Raw genomic sequence first — 18,669 nt, forward strand, 5'->3', positions numbered from 1 at the left:
GTGTTTGTCAATAATTACTTCTGGAATACATTTTAGTTTCATTTGGTTTGATTATTGTTACCGTCCTGTTACCAACCTGGGTCTTTTTGGACGTACCAAGTTTATGTAGTGAAGGCAAGTTGGAGTGTCTGGAAGGAAAATCAACGGCCTACAGTCAGCACCTGGCAACAGTCCCACTTGGGATTCGATATCGCGACCCAGAGTGGAGGATTTGTGGTAATATGTCTGGACATCTGAACCACTCCGCGGCCGATATCTTAGATTATTTTGGTTCCAGACAAGACGTGTCTAATTATTGTTAGTAGACAAATATAACTGGTTAGCATCTGTTGATTTTGCTTTGTTTAGGCAAATGTTCCATTACAATAAACTATTTTCGGACGCCCACATGCCCATGTATAAAATGTGTTGCTGGTGTAAATGAGTGGATGTTTCAGTTGTGATGATTTGTTCTCCTTGTGATAGTAGGACTCCTGTGTCCTGTTTGTACACAGCCAATATTTCCTAACCTGAATTTCAGGTCAAGAAATCTTGCCCTGAAATTCACCTGAAATTGACCAGAAATTCTGGTTAATTTCAGGTGAAATTCAGGTCAAGATTTCTTGACCTGAAATTCTGGTCAATTTCTGGTCAATTTCAGGTTAAGATTTCTTGACCTGAATTTCAGGTCAAATTTCAAGAGAAATTCTGGTCAATTTCAGGTGAAGATTTCTTGACCTGAAATTCAGGTCAAATTTCATGCAAAATTCTGGTGAATTTCAGGTGAATTTCAGGTCAAGAAATCTTCACCTGAAATTCAGGTGAAGAAATCTTGACATGAAATTCAGGTCAAGAAATCTTAACCTGAATTTCAGGTCAAGATTTCTTGACCTGAAATTCTGGTCAATATCAGGTCAATTTCTGGTCAAGAAATCTTGACCTAAAATTCAGGTTAAGAAATCTTCACCTGAATTTCAGGTCAATATTTCTTGACCTGAATTTCTGGTCAATTTCAGGTCAATTTAAGGTCAAGAAATCTTGACCTGAAATTCTGGTTAAGATTTCCTTGGGTGACTTTCAGGTCAAATTTTCTTTGGATCATTTACTGGATACTGTTATGGCTTTCATAGATCTACTTTCTATTAAAAATAATTTGTAAAATTGTCTATTAAAATGATTCCTCCAGTATAAAAACGTCTGAAAAATGAAGAGAAGACATTGTAAGTGTTTTTAAAACAGTATTTATTTTGCAGTTAAGAAAAATAACTGCTACATAAAACTTAAGCACATGTTTTGCTTATCATTTGTAGCAAAGAGCGATAACTCTTTACCAATATCATGTTTGAGCATCACTTTGGACAGAGAAATACGCAAATTATGCATGATATATATACCGGTATGTACAAAAGTTCCTGCTCTGACACATAGCAATTGTACTTATAATTACACAATTCAGTAATAATTGGTATATACACTGATGAAGTTAACTTTTTACATATATGTACATGCTTTGTACAAAGGATGATGTGGGTTTTGTCAGTGTGATATACAATGTATATGGAGCTTTGTATATGACCAGAGGTGTTGCCTTGTAGCCAATCAAATCCCTTGTTGCCTTGGTCAAGCCTGTTACTTGAGAGTAGCCGGCGCTTGTTGACCTAACCAATAATTCAGACAAACAGAGTATGGACTTCTCCCTCCAATTCAGGGGTTACAGGCACTGACTGGCCCCAGATATCTGCAATCTCATACCAACAGAAGGCATCAGTCCCTCCATTTAGGGAGAAAGAAAACCTAAAAAAAATAGAAATAAAAAACAAATGCCACAATGAATATGATGTTGACTAAGTAAATATCATGATAGCATGTACACGTATGTATTACTAGATGTTTCTGTGGTTTGCCGGCATGCATAAAATATGAATATTGGTCTTAATTAACCGCAAGTAAAAAAGAAAAAAACATTTTGTTTATTTGTTCGTCAAATTACCAAGTCATGTTATTCATCCAGAAAACCATTTGTATGTCTTTTACCAAGTTAATTAATTATGGACATTTGATCTATTCGAAGGTATTACAACATGTATTTAAAATTCTACATGGTTAGTATAAAACCATTCTCCAACTCGAACTAAAAAGTCCTATTTCTTACATTAGAAATGTATGTGTTTCAAACAAGGTAAATGTTAACCACATTATTTAAAATTTACAAGCAGGAACTTAATGTCATAAAAGAAATATATTGACTAAGTAAGTTTCATAAATTTCAGAAAGACAACTCGTATTTAAGTATGAAATCATTTCAGATGTGAAAAAATACCTGATCTTCGTAGCCGAAGAGGCATGGCTAGTTTGCTGATCTTCAATTTTCAAACACTGTCACGTCTGGAGAAAAGTGCTGTTTGTGGCCATGCATTTTAATGTGGTCAGTCTGAAATATTCAACAGTTGTCATTAATAAAGTTTTATAACAAAGAGGCTACAATACTAGTGCCTTTTTGTTATGATCAATGCCTAGACATATAAATTATAATGTTGGAATGTTACTATTAGATCATGTACATGTTTGTGAAAATGGTTACATACTTTTTATACAAAGCAAGTCTTTCACAGACCCATGTGTATCAAAAAGAAAAAAAAAGAAAAATTGTGACTAAATTAAACAATACATCTGTAGAACAAATCATATGCAGCGTAACTCAAGATTGTCTCCCCTTATTAGTAGTTATTACTACAAATAGTTCAGAAGTTAGGGTCCAGCCTGGACAATCAAATCACTGTGAACTTGGCTTTTACTTTTTACCTTTCTCTTAGAACATAGGGTCAATTACCTGAATGTAGTGTATTAAATATCAGCTTTGAGTTACAGAATTGAACTACATATGTATCCTTCAAATTTCATCACCATAAGTCATATATTTAACACTACAGAAATGCAGGGCTTTGCCAGGATATTATTAGATAAGAAGAGGATGAAGAGCCAGTTCTTGTAAACAATATATCTCACTTCATTCAAAGGGAAGATATTATGAAGTATACATGTATATTGTATAATATACCACATGAGTTATAGCAATCTGATTTTAAAGTTAATTATGGAATAAAACTTACAATGAATAAAAACTTTGCTCCCAATACACTTATCAATACAGTGACATTCATATGTACAATATCATACAAACTTTTTTTTTCCACATTTTGTTTGCTTACCAAATAAAAAAGTTTGGGTAAGTTCTTCTTGCCCAGTCCTGGAATATTTTCTTGATTAAAATCAATTTTATATCTCCGGTATTTAATTTCAAAGACATCAATCTGTCAAATCTGGAAAATAAATGAAAAATAAACTACTGATGGCAATTTAGCATGTTTGTATCTCTGACATATACATGTATGTACATGTATACATTTTGTGTATATGTAACTATATGTACCTATAGGTTAACTACCCGTATTTACTTGGGGTTATTGAATCAATATTGCAAGTAAGGTTCTTTAAAAGATTTACTTTTCCCTATTACACCATGCTGATAACTGTTCTCTTAAAATAAACTTTAACAGAACTATCGAATCAGTTAAAAGTTCTATAAATGTCCTCATCAAAGACTAGACATACGAAATGTAATTATAAGTATCCACAATTAATTTCAATATTCTATATTTTCATGATAGCAAAAATATTAGAAATATATTATTAAATAATCATATAATTATATTAAGCCATTGGTTGCCAGTTATTTACTATAAATAATCTATGTATTTCAAAATTGCATATTGATAAGATTCACAAAGAAATCATCAATGTTGGATCTGAATTAATATTCAGTTGACACAATATGTACCATAGATAAATTTAAGAACAAATTAAAGAATGTTTACAAAACATAAATGCCATCATTGAATCAGGAATGAGGATTATATTAATTATAACATTATTATTGTATCTAAATTAATGCATCACTACTCTGGTATTTCTAATTTCTTAGTCTAGTGATTTTTTTTTCATTACAAAAGCTGTGTCGAAAACATGAAGAGATCCTTTCCTGGTAGGTATATGTACATAATTATGCACTATATTTATTAATTTGTGAAGCTGCAGAATGTATACCAATGTAAACTTCACCATTTACATATATAAACATTATCCATTATGGTGTGGAATTTATACAATTACCACACTGAAGTTGTGATAACACTACCTAACAGCTAGTGTTCATGTTTTATTTGATTTCTAATTTCCTGTTTTATTTGATTTCTTATTTAACCTTTATTCTTTATATAAGCCTATTTAAGCAAGGTTATGGACAATAGAGAATGATGACAGTCTTGAGTCTTATAAATATATATAATTAGTTCTACATGTACAATTATTATATGTAGATTTCTACATGTACTATGTAGTCTACATGTAGGGTACAATTAATGTACATGTATACTTCTTCATGCCAATCATGATTATAAATATAATTTGAAGGATTCATTACAGTATGGGTTGTGACAATCTAATTCACTGAATATGGATATGCATACACTCCATACAGGACCTGATGATACACAAACTACTAGACTCTACATAGAGTAGACCTACAAACAGTAGGCCTATCGGACATAATGTATACACCTTTATTTATTGGGTCAGATGGACTGAGCTTTCTTACGGATTTATTTTGGCTTTAATTTTAGGTACTTTGTAAAAAAACTACTGTCTTAATCAGAACCTCTCCGCTTCCGGGCGGCATAGTATTTTATTTTTCATCAGATGTTGGCTTCTCAAACTTACTTTGTGATTGTCGTATTTTGTTCCGATAACATAGTTAAGCTACTTGTAATATCGCTGACAGTTAGGCATCCTAGTCGTAGTGTACCGGCAAACATCATATATCGTAATGTATTACACCACATTCACTAATATTGACGATATAATCAAAATATTGTGACAATATCATAGGCCACTGTCTTGATCTGTTGTCACAGACTCCATCCAATCTGGGTCATGAGATGCTTGACTCCGCCGAGCCGTAAATGATAAACTATCGATGATCTAGATTTGAACTAGAGCAGACTATATCGAGCAGACGTAAACAACAGCACGTGCGCGTTTTGACTACAGAGGCCGGGATATCGATGTTGACAATCTTCCGTAGAAAATGAGTAGAGGCGAAAGAAGGTGTTTCAGGTAATCCGTCGATATGAATATGAAATTTAGACGAGTTTTTTCTCTCTCATAAAACAAACAAGGTTGTTGTTTTGTTGATCAGACAATATTTGTGAAAAGTTTCATTGGGGTCCTGGCCCTTGGGATATTTTATTAGATTTCCCTGGGAATATGATTCGTTAAGCCCATACAGTGTAGCTGCAATAATTGCCAATTAAAAAAATTAATACAATTATGACAGTAAATTGAAATTTTGTCAAAATACAGAAAAATATGACTATGAAGTAGCCTAGCCAGTACACGTAAATCACATGCAGGAGCTTGACGTTTTGTCAATTGTACATGTACGGTATGTAAATATACAATATACATATATAAACTACTCCTATTGATTTTCAGTACCATATTTAAAAGTGGTTTTAAGAATAGGGGTACCTGCACAAGATAAAGAATAAAAAAAAAGATCAGTCAGAAGGTGACATCTTTTAGCTAAAACAGTAGCTAATTTGTTGCAGCTAATGACAAGTAATGTACAATGTAGAACTACATTTGTACTTTATGCTAGGCCTATTAATACAAGTTCTTAAAAAAAACAAGTTACAAAGTGCATTGTCTATATAGAATAATTATCGTTGTATGTAAAACATCACGCCTTTATAAAACATTCTAGTGTCATAATTACACAGATTTATTGTTAATTTATTCTGATTTGTTGGTTTTCTTATTATTATGTTAATTACATGTTGAGTAAAATATTGTAACAGGCAACTACATTTGTACATGTAGGCTTATGCTGTATATAATAAATTGACTGACTGCTGTATTGAGATTTGTGATGAAATCCGTGATATTTGGGGATATTTAATAATTATGATTGTAGTGTAAATGCATGCCTGTTGGTATCTCTAGCTATGCAGGTTGCTTATACATGTATATATATATTTGGACATGAATCACATCATGACATGACTGACTAATATTACCATATTGCAGTTACAACGATGCATTAAATGGTTTCTAATAAAATATCAAATATAACACGCACACACGGGACTGACTTTATTTCATAATAACAATTCCATATGACATCCTTAAGCTTTTGCAATAACTTATTTTATGAAAAAATTATGTCAGATGCTACATGTATATATCTCTGGTAACTCTAGATAAAAAAAACGCCTTAGCAAAAGTTGCTAAAACCTTTCTTTTATCTTTAGCAAAAAAGAAATGTTTTTAGCAGAACACACCTAGTGCCCAACAAAGTCACTTCTACAATAGCGCATAGGGCAAAATTTGCAATGCTTTAAATTGCTAAAAGTAAACTAAGAAAATAGTAAAAGAACATGATATTTTCATACTCTTCCACATATCCCTCCCTTTATTCCTCAAGGCCATAACCAGGCCATTATTTTTTCAGTGTAACACTTGGAATGACAAATGTTTAGGAACTTAAATTCCATCTTGAATCATATGGATTTGATAGCTCAGGTATTTAGAATGAAAAAAAAAATGAAACTACAAATTTATTATCGTTCTTCAGCCAAAAAAATGGCTTAGTAAAAAATGCTAAAATGATTATCTTTATTTTAGCAATTAGTGTCTTCTATTAGCAAAATGCCCAAAATTCTATCCATAGAGTGAGCACAGTATATGATTTTTCCTGAAACTTTTAATATCTAATTTAATTAAAACACTGGTAAGGCTGAGTCATCTGATTTATTGTATATATAACCCAATGTTAAGAGAAACTTGAACATTTTTTTTATCTTACTATGACTATTTTAGAGGGAAAAAACCAATGCATTTGATGACAAAGTGTTCTTTATTTCTAGAACAGTGTACAATATGATTCCGACTTCTAATGAAAGTGTTAACACAGTATGCCATCTCCAGTATATTACATGCAGTTTGACTTTATGTCCGTAGATTCAGCTAAAATAACTTGTAGATCATGTGCAGTTGGAATGTAAATGTTTCTCTTTTACATTTCAGGGATTGCAGTGGCAAGAAGATCAAGTAAAGAACTTTTGGAAGATAAATAACATAAAGCAGAAAACAGACTTTGTCATTGTTTTCCTATGGATGGGGAGGGGAGGGAGGGGAGGAGGGTTCTAGGCTGTGTAACAGATCCTCTACGAAAAAAATCGACCCACTAAAGTCGAAGTTCCTAGAAAAAAATAGTTGAAGAAGGTGAACCTCTTTGAATGTGAATCGTTTAAAGCTATCATGAAGTGACAAAACAATCTGATTGTCATTTCTTCTTTTAATAGATAAATGTATTTACAACATGTACGTATATCTACATGTACATGTATATAAAACTTAAACAATATGCTATGGTGAAGAAAACTTGTTAAAATGTGACCTTTTTGTCAGACAATTTGTAATTTCTTATAAGACTTCGCTAGGTTGTCTCCTGATGGTAGCATTACCCGACTGTACGTGTTGAAGGAGGTTATAAACATGTGCGGATGCTGCAACCTAGTAGCCTCGTGACCTGATCATTTGGAATGTTTAGGGCCATAAGCTCCTTGCTATGAACTGGATGCGGTCTTTTATATCCACGAAGTTCATGGTTTAGAAGTAGTTAAGCCGCCTCTGCTACTTTTGGGTGGTCACACTCATTCCTTATGGTCAGTAAAGTTGAAAATGTTATGAAAAATAAAAACAATTCAATGGTCACATTTTGATTAATATTCTTCAACTGTAAAAGACTGTTTCCTTTTCCAAAATATCTTGATACAAATGACCAAAAATCACCAAACATTCCTCAGCAGTGTGATTGCAACACCTGATATGCTCAGAAATGGGTACAATTCTAGAACTACAGTGATGCAAGTGAACCATTTACCAGGACATTGCCAGTAAAATTGACATGAAAATGACCAGAAGAAAACTTGACCTGAAATTGACCTGAAATTCAGGTCAATTTCTGGTCAAGATTTTTTCTGGTCAAATTGACCTGAAAGAGCAGAAAAGTCAATTTCAGGTTAAAAATCTAACCTGAAATTGACCAGAATTTCATATGAATTTAACCAGAATTTCACCTGAAAATGACCTCAGAAAATTGAGGTCAATTTCAGGTTAAAAGTCTAACCTGAAATTGACCAGAATTTCACATGAAATTGACCGGAATATAATTTGAGGTCAATTTCAGGTTTAAAAAACTAACCTGAAATTGACCAGAATTTCACATGAATTTGACCAGAAATTGACCAGAATTTGACCTCAGCAAATTTTAATGTGAAATTCAGGTCAATTTCAGGTGAAATTTAGGTTAGTTTTTAACCTGAAATTGACTGTTCTGCTCCTTTCAGGTCAATTTCAGGTCAAAATTTTAACCAGAAATTCTGGTCCAATTTCAGGTCAATTTCAGGTTAGGAAAGTGTTGTGGTCTGTCATGTCTAATATATGTTGTGGTCTATCATGTGTACAATGTTTTTTGTGTCTGTCATGTGTACAAAGTGTTTTGTTGTGTCATGTGTACAATGTGTTGTGGTGTGTCATGTTTAAAATGTGTTGTGATCTGTCATGTTTACAATGTGTTGTGTTGTGTCATGTGTACAATGTGTTGTGGTATATCATGTATACATTGTGTTGTGATATGTCATGTGTAAAATGTGTTGTGGTATGTCATATGTAAAATGTGTTGTGGTATATCATGTGTACAATGTGTTGTGGTCTGTCATGTTTACAATGTGTTATGGTGTGTCATGTGTACAATGTGTTGTGGTGTGTCATATGTACAATGTGTTGTGATGTGTCATGTGTACAATGTTTTGTGGTGTGTCATGTGTACAATGTGTTGTGTTGTGTCATGTGTACAATGTGTTGTGTTGTGTCATGTGTACAATGTGTAGTGGTTTGTCATGTCTAGAATATGTTGTGGTCTTTCATGTGTACAATGTGTTGTTTTGTGTCATGTGTACAATTTTTATGTGATATGTCATGCATACAATGTGTTGTGGTGTATCATGTGTACAATTTGTTGTGGTGTGTCATGAGTACAATGTGTTGTGGTGTGTCATGTTTAAAATGTGTTGTGGTGTGTCATGTTTACAATGTTTGTGGTTGTCATATGTACAATGTGTTTGTGGTCTGTCTTGTTTAAAATATGTTTGTGTTCTGTCATGTGTACAATGTGTTATGGTGTGTCATATGTACAATGTGTTATGGTCTGTCATGTATACAATCTGTTGTGGTGTGTCATGTGTACAATGTGTTGTGTTGTGTCATGTGTACAATTTTTTTGTGGTATGTCATGTATAAAATGTGCTGTGGTGTGTTATGTGTACAATGTGTTGTGGTGTGTCATGTGTACAATATGTTATGTCTGTTATGTGTACAATGTGGTTGTGGTTTGTCGTGTTTACGATGTGTTTCGGTATGCCATATGCACGATGTGTTGTGGGCTGACATGTGTACAATTTGTTGTGGTACGTCATGTGAACAATGTGTTGTGGTCTGCCATATGTACAGTGTGTTGTGGGTGATGCATGTGTAAAATGTCTTGTGGTGTGTGAATGTCTAGGATGTGTTGTGGTATATCTTGTGTAGAATGTGTTGTGATCTGTCATGTGTAGAATGTGTTGTGGTTATATCATGTGTACAATGTGATGTGGGTATATAATGTGTACAATGTGTTTGTGGTATATCATGTGTACAATGTGTTGTGGTATATAATGTGTACAATGTGTTGTGGTATATCATGTGTACAATGTGTTGTGGTGTGTCATGTGTAGATAGTGTTGTGGTCTGTCATGTCTAGAATATGTTGTGGTGTGTCATGTGTACAATGCGTTGTGTTGTGTCATGTGTATAATGTGTTGTGGTGTTTCATGCGTAAAATGTGTTTTGGTCTGTCATTTACAATGTGTTGTGGTGTGTCATGTGTACAATGTGTTGTGGTGTTTCATGCGTAAAATGTGTTGTTGGCTGTCATTTGTACAATGTTTCACTATACAAGAAGCCCAGGACAGGCAACTCGCACTTAACGCACACTTCATGCTCCGATCATCTCGGCATTACTGGTATTTCTGAGGTACGCGATTTGGAAAAACAAACAGTACTTCTATGAACTATAAACGTGCAAACAGTTATTCCACGAGAAGAATGTTCTCAAGTGCAGACTGGTGTGTTTTATTTTTTTCTATTCTGGAACTGTCGATAATGATTTTTACAAAAAAACTGTACGACGCCATCATTTTTAACTTTGAAAGTGTGCGCATTCCAACGGTAAAACTAGAAAAAAATGCCTCCTTTTATGATAAGCCAATGACCCAATAGCATTTGTTAGAGAGAGAAACTACATATGCTGCCTACGTCAAGCACGTCACTGCATGATTCTACCCTACGCTAACAATCTGATGAAAATACAAATCCTTATAACCACTCCGTTCAATAGAGGATCTGACAACATCCCATACAAGGTCATGTTCGGATGTCCTTTTTACCACGTGCACTTCAGATTAAATTAATTTTCTACACATTCAAATGTCAATTGATAACTCAATTTCGTCCCAGTATACATATACTTTTAGTTTTTTTTTGTGCTCTTTGGCGAGATGACAATACGAACGAAAATACTTCTGACAGCTTTTTTCAAACCTTTTCGTCCCCAGCCAAGATTCTGGCTGCAGCAATTTGATTGGCCATTTCCAAAGGTCACAAGAACGTGAATGGGATATTGTCATATCCTCTTATCAGACGTAGGGATAATAAGGATATGTATTTTAATCAGATAGCTACGCTAATAACTTCAAACGTCCAAATATGCTGATTACATATCAAGTGTAATTAAGTGTTGAACTTTCTATAAAAGACAATTACAAATGTTTATTGTGGTTTTGTTAAAGGTACGCGGAGGTAGGAGAGGAAAGTCGCTGATTACTCGATCTCTAACAGTTCCGCATCGTTTTCTAACATTACTGATTCCGAAAACATTTTTAACTCGTTTTTCAAAAGTGTGTTCCGTGCTGACGACAATTGTTATAATTCCTAAATATATGCTGTACATTAAATTTTATTGTCCTTTCAGCTTTCTGAAATGTACAGATGTTCAAAAAGCACTGAAACAGATAGGTGTTAAAAGGTTTTGTGGCTATGGCAATATTCATAACTGGTATTATTTTTAAAGAGTGTGCTAAAGAGTTATGTAAACGATTTTAAAAGGGCTAATGTAATTCCCATTTTTAAATCAGGTAAACGTAAATACGTTCCTTATTACAGACCTGTGTCGTTAGTTCCAATTTTATAAAATGTTGTTCATTTCTCAAATTTTATAAATCCTCTCCTCTGTGAGGAGCAGTATTGTTTTATGTCATAAAGATCAACTGTATGGTTCACTGACCTGATATCTGAAACATTTGATTATATACTTGAAATGCATGCTGTATACATCTGACAAAGCGAGTCACATTATTAAACAAGCTAAAACCTTATGGTGTAGAAGGCAATATTTAAGCATTGGTTGTCATACTTTTGACAATCATTGGTGTGTGTAACATACATTGGTTGTCATACTTTTGACAATCATTGGTGTGTAACATACATTGGTTGTCATACTTTTGACAATCATTGGTGTGTAACATACATTGGTTGTCATACTTTTGACATGCATTGGTGTGTAACATACATTGGTTGTCATACTTTTGACATGCATTGGTGTGTAACATACATTGGTTGTCATACTTTTGACATGCATGGTGGTGTGTAACATACATTGGTTGTCATACTTTTGACATGCATTGGTGTGTAACATACATTGGTTGTCATACTTTTGACAATCATTGGTGTGTAACATACATTGGTTGTCATACTTTTGACATACATTGGTGTGTAACATACATTGGTTGTCATACTTTTGACATGCATTGGTGTGTAACATACATTGGTTGTCATACTTTTGACAATCATTGGTGTGTAACATACATTGGTTGTCATACTTTTGACAATCATTGGTGTGTAACATACACTGGTTGTCATACTTTTGACATGCATTGGTGTGTAACATACATTGGTTGTCATACTTTTGACATGCATTGGTGTGTAACATACATTGGTTGTCATACTTTTGACATGTATTGGTGTGTAACATACATTGGTTGTCATACTTTTGACATGCATTGGTGTGTAACATACATTGGTTGTCATACTTTTGACATGCATTGGTGTGTAACATACATTGGTTGTCATACTTTTGACATGCATTGGTGTGTAACATACTTTGGTTGTCATACTTTTGACATACATTGGTCTGTAACATACTTTGGTTGTCATACTTTTGACATACATTGGTGTGTAACATACATTGGTTGTTCTAGCATAGTCAACAGTTTCCATTATAGCGTTTTATTTTCAAACGTGTTATTATTATCTTTAAAAAAAATGTTTTTTTCCCATGAATTCATTTGCATTAGATAAATATATGATTTAATTTTCCTTGTTACAAGCATTTTCATTGGCTTAAAATTCACTTTATCAGCCCATAAAGGAAAAAATGGCGTCGCCGTTTGTAACATGGCTTCTGGTTGGCTGTGATGATGGCGTAATAATTACGCGGTTTATTTAAATTACACTCAGATTTTTGTGTTATATCTCCATAACATAAACAATTTATTCAAGTTAATCCTTAAATTATACAATCATGCTTTCCATTACTGCGGAGAACAGTACCGGAGCAACGCATAAACCGGAATAGGTCAAACAGGAAGTACGAACAAAATTAGCCATCCATGCTAACAGGTCATTGATCTTAGTATGTACTTGTGCTAACGTATATGTTAGCGAAACAGAGCTTCGCACTTATAAACAAATTGATATGAAATAGTGTCTATTATATGTGTTAAAGGGTGTCAAGCGGAACAGCTACGAACACCTTAACTTGGGAGCTGATGATTAGCCCATTCCATTGTATTAATTCCCTTGGCATGCTAGTACAAAACTACTGTATGATCTGGGTATCGATGAATTAAATATATTTCAAACTATTATATTTTCAAAGAAACCCGAGATATGTTTATATTCATGATTCTATAAAATCTGATAATTAAACACAATCATATGGTTACAAAATATCATATCAGAAAGTAATTAACCATGCTTGTCTGAAATCAATTTCCAATACATAATCAATGAATATATTTGTTGCGGGATGTCAAACGGAACAGCTGCACTCCGCAACTTGGAGCTGGTGATTGGCAATTCCATTGTGTTAGCTCTCCTTGGCATGTTAGTACAAAACCATGTTCTGGGTATTGATGAATTAAATATGTTTCAAACTGTCATATTTGCAAAGAAACCCGAGATATATTTATATTCATGTTATTCTATAAAATATGATAATTAAAACACAATCATATGATTACAAAATATCATATCAGAAAATAATTAACCAAGATTGTCTGAAATCAATTTCCACATACAAAATCAATGAATAATTTCGTTGGAAACCATTACCCATTAATTGATAATAGGGATGATACAATAGGAGGAATATAAACAATGTATTTAATGTACTCATGTTACTGTTGTGTTGTTCCATTCGATACCTACGAGATGAGATGTCAAGTGTTACTGTTGTGTTGTTCCATTCGATACCTACGAAATGAGATGCAATGTGTTACTGTTAACAGTTGTGTTGTTCCATTCGATATCCTACGAGATGAGATATCGATGTTACTGTTGTGTTGTTCCACTCGATACTCCTACGAGATGAGATATCGATGTTACTGTTTGTGTTGTTCGACTCGATACCTACGAGATGAGATGTGAGTGTTACTGTTGTGTTGTTCGACTCGATACCTACGAGATGAGATGTCAATGTTACTGTTGTGTTGTTCCACTCGATACCTACGAGATGATATGTCAATGTTACTGTTGATGTTGTGTTGTTCCACTCGAATACCTACGAGATGAGATGTCAATGTTACTGTTGTGTTACTCGTTCCACTCGATGACCTACGAGATGAGATGATATGTCAATGTTACTACTGTATTGTGTTGTTTCCACTCGATACCCTACGAGATGAGATGTCATTGTTACTGTTGTGTTGTTCCACTCGATACCTACGAGATGAGATGTCAATTTACTGTTGTGTTGTTTCCACTCGATGATACCTAACGAGATTAGATAGTACAATGTTACTGTTGTTTTGTTCCACTCGATACCTCCGGGATGAGATGTCAATTTACTGTTTGTTGTTCACTCGATACTACGAGATGAGATGTCAATGTTACTGTTGTGTTTGTTCCACTCGATACCTACGAGATGAGATTTGTCGTGATGTGTACCTGTTTGTGTTGATTCCATTCTCTGTGAGTTGATACCTACGGATAGATGGGTCAATGGTACGGTGTGTGTTCCACTCGATACCTACGAGATGAGATGTCAATGTTACTCGTTGTGTTGTTCCACTCTCGATACCTACGAGATGAGATGTCAATGTTACTGTTGTGTGTTGTTCATCACTCGATACCTCCTACGAAATGAGATGTCAATGTTACTGTGTTGTGATGTTCCCTCCACTATGAGATGAGATGTCAAGTTATATCGATATCTACGAGATGAGATGTCAATGTTACTGTAGTGTTGTTCACATCGATATCTAGCGAAATTAGATGTCAATGTTACTGTTGTGTTGTTCCACTCGATACCTACGAGGATGAAGCTATGTCAATGTTACTGTTGTGGTTGTTCCACTCGATACCTACGAGATGAGATGTCAATGTTACTGTTGTGTTAGTTTCCATACGATAACTACGAGATGAGATTGCCATTGTTACTGTTGCTGTGTTACTGTTGTGTTGTAGTTCCATTCACCTGATGTTCAATGTCACTGTGGATGTCTGTTCACTCGATAACTACGAGATGATATGTCAATGTTACTGTTGTGTTGTTTCACTCGATACAATACGAGATGAGATGCACTAGGTTACTGCTTGTGTTGTTCTCCACGCGATACCTACGAGATGAGATACACTACGAGATGACTGATGTCTAAATGTTACTGTTGTGTTGTTCCACTCGATGATACCATGTTTTGTTGTGTTGTTCCACTCGATTACGAGATCAATGTTACTGTTGTATTGTTAATGTACGATAGCGATGAGATGTCAATGTTACTGTTGTTGTTGTTACGAGATGAGATGTCAATGTTATGTTTGTGTTGTTCCCCTCGATACCTACGAGATGAGATGTCAATGTTACTGTCATGTGTGGTGGTTCCACTCGATACCTACGAGATGAGATGTCAATGTTGCCACTGAGTTGTGTTGTTCATTCGATACCTACGAGATGAGATGTCAATGTTTACTGTGTGTGTTTGTACCACTCAATTTTACTGTTTTTTTTGTTACCTACGATCGATGAGATGTCAATGTTACTGTTGTGTTGTTTCCACTCAATGTTACTGTTGTGTTGTTACAATACCACGAGATGACCTACGATGTCTATGACTGTTGTGATGTCAATTGTTACTGAGATGGTCAATGTTGTTGTGATTTCCCCACTCGTCAATGTCTATGATCCACCGATACGAGTTGAGATGTCAATGTTACTGTTTCCACTGATACCGACGAGATGAGGATGTTCCACTGTTGTGTTGTTCCATCGATACCTACGAGATGAGATGTCATTGTCAATGTTATGTCAATGTTACTGTGTGTTGATCCACTCGATACATTGTTTCGAGATGAGATGATGTCAATGTTACCACCTATTGAGATGTCAAGTAATGTTGTGTCTGTTCACATACCTACAGAGGGATGAGGTAAATGTTACTGTTGTGCTTCAATGATAAAGCTGATGAGATGTCAATCGTACTGTTGTGTGGTTCCATCTATACATAGAGGAGAGATGTCAAATGTTTACAGTTCCACTTGTCAATTACATGAAGACACAACACGGAATATACCGCAGTCAACGTACCACCCAAAATACACACTTCAATGATAAATCAAGACGCTTCACATCGAACAACATACCGCAGGTTTCACAACTTAGCTTCACATCATCTGACCTAGAGTCATCTGACCTAAAGGGTCAGGATGACCTATTGTCATCATACACCGTTCCGTCGTGCGCCGTGCGTAAACTTTTCAATCAATAACCGAAAGGCCAGGGCACTAGATATTTCAGCCTTTAGCATGCTTGGGCGGAAGTGATACCAAGTTTGTAAAAAAGATGAACTTGCCCTTCATTCAAAGTCACATGGGCGGTCAAATAGGCTCACTTTTTTAAACGACTTCTTCTCAAAACCAGCTGGCCCCAGGGGTACTGATATTGGGCTGTAGCATGCTGAGATGAAACGCTATTAAGTTTGTTCAAATGAATGACCTTGATTGCGAAGCACTTCAAGATATAGAATACCAGTGGTCGATTAGACAAACGACCTATTTAAACGATTCATTGTGGGCCTACCAAGTTTGTTTAAATGAATGACCTTGACCTTCAATCAAGGTCACATGAGTCAAAAAGGCTAAAATCCTTTAAACGACTTCATTGTGAAACAACCTAATAGGTTCAATAGGCTAAAATCTTTAAAAGACTATGTTGTATTGTGCTAATAGTCATGATGATCCGTTTAGGTCACATGGGCCTCTTGTTACATGACTCATCGGGGAATTTTCCCTAATCATCCCTGGTCATATATCACTCTACCGCGAGAGCATCTATAATGATGAATGTTTATGCGCCCTTCAACCCTCACTGGACCAGGGGGAAATTTAACCGAAAAGAGTTTAATATATCCTTCATTTTGCGTTCAAATATTAATGACCTTGATCCTTCATTCCAAGTAACAGGGGTCCAATTAGGACTAAAAAAATATTTTAAACGATTTTCTTCGTGCCTAATTAGATTAAGCGGACCTAGAGAATCTAATATTGGAACCTGTGACTATTGCTCTCCTGGGATAAATGGCTACCAAGTTTGTTTAAACAGAAGGTCCAGTACCTCCATTCAAGCGGTTCACAGATGTCAAAACAATGCTTAAAATCCTTTGATACGACTTCTTGTGAATACTAAGAGGCCCTAGAGAATGTGGATATTGGGCCTCTTGGCATGAGGTGCTTCGAACAGGCTACCAAGTTGTTTAAATGACTATCCTTGAACATTTTATTAAGTGTTTTGACAGGGGTCAAAAAAGGCTAAACTCCTTTGAAAACGACCTTCTTTTTCAAGAAACCAGCAAGGCCCGCGGTCCTTGATATAGGGCCATGTAACATGCTTAAATAACGGGTTTTCCTGGTCACAGCGGTCCAAAAAGGCAACCAAAAAAATAAACAACTTATTTTCAAAAACCAAACGGGTCCCAGAGCACAGATTTCTTGGGCTGTAAACATGGTTTCGATAATCAGGGTTCCCATTTATTTTCAAGGTGAATAGACCTTGCCCTTCACTTCGCTATGTTCACAGGGGGTCAAATCTCTTCTAAGACTCTTTAAACGCATTCTTTAAGAAAAACTAAGATTTTCTAGAGAACAGAATTGGCATCTGGAATGCTGGTTATAAGATGGCTACCAGTGTTTTGTTCAAATAATCGCCTTGACCTCATTCAAGGTGACAGGGGATCAATTAGACTAAACCCTTTAAACGATTTCTTGTGAATACAAGAGGCCTAGAGACCTGATAATGGGCTCTGTGACATGCGGGGATGAACGCTTCCTAGTTTGTTTACACGTTGCGTCGAGCACTACGCGGCCGCACTAAATGCCCTTTTAATTTAAAGATTCTGCTTGCTGACTCCATCCACCCACAAGCCGGTCGTTACGGATACCATGTCAAGTCACCCCCCCACGCCGCCAGCTACCCCACCTAATTCCGGGACGCCTCGCGCGCTCAAAGCTGACGTGCGACGGGGCCCCCCCCGACCCCGCACGCTTCGGGCGGTTGTCTTTTGAAGCTCAGGGATTTAATGAGAGCCGGCCCAGCAGCCATGGGGGCATATCCCTCTGTCCCTAAGGAATAAGGTAAATCCGGGATAAGTGAACACCTCGTACCGTTTCTTCTTAAGGTGCTGGTTCCCTCCTCCGCATCGTCCTGGAGACTCAGTGGCTTTGTCAGGAATCAGCTTCTACACGGAACAACTCTCGCATTCGAACAGCCGTCCCTCCCTTGTTGCCTGGCGAACCAGTTCCAAGGCCGATCACTCTCACGGGCAGCAATCGCGGTCAGGCTGGCAGCTTGACCGACACTGGCCTGAAACCATATGAAACATACAAATGTTAAGAGTACTGCAGCGGCGACACGCCCACATTTGTCACTATGTCTCAGAGGCCCAGCGTCTGAAGAGCCATATTGGAACACAGGATTTCCATGGTACCATTCGTCACATGATAATCACCACCACGATCATAAACCTACCCACCCCCCAGGGACGTCGGCAAGTACAATAATTTCCTCCACTCCCCCTCTTCCATAATTGTTTGGGCCGAGATCTATGATTGACCAATCCATATCTGGAACTTGTCCGTGATCACGCAAGTGTTTGATCAGATTTGTCAACGGTTTTTATGGGACCAACATTTGACCCGGGTACG

General features: G+C 35.9%; 1 long non-coding RNA gene across 1 annotated transcript; it reads right to left on the reverse strand.

Moving 5' to 3' along the window:
• Positions 1 to 1,204: 1,204 nt before the first annotated feature.
• Positions 1,205 to 4,960, reverse strand: LOC138306019 (uncharacterized). The gene is made up of 4 exons (XR_011205760.1): positions 4,756 to 4,960; positions 3,189 to 3,299; positions 2,300 to 2,410; positions 1,205 to 1,773 (listed from the first exon to the last, which is right to left on the reverse strand). It is a non-coding gene; the product is annotated as an uncharacterized lncRNA (long non-coding RNA).
• Between the last annotated feature and the right edge of the window lie 13,709 nt (positions 4,961 to 18,669).

The sequence above is a fragment of the Argopecten irradians genome, chromosome 13 (genome assembly GCF_041381155.1).
Source record: "Argopecten irradians isolate NY chromosome 13, Ai_NY, whole genome shotgun sequence".
In the NCBI taxonomy this organism is placed as follows: Eukaryota; Metazoa; Mollusca; class Bivalvia; order Pectinida; family Pectinidae; genus Argopecten; species Argopecten irradians.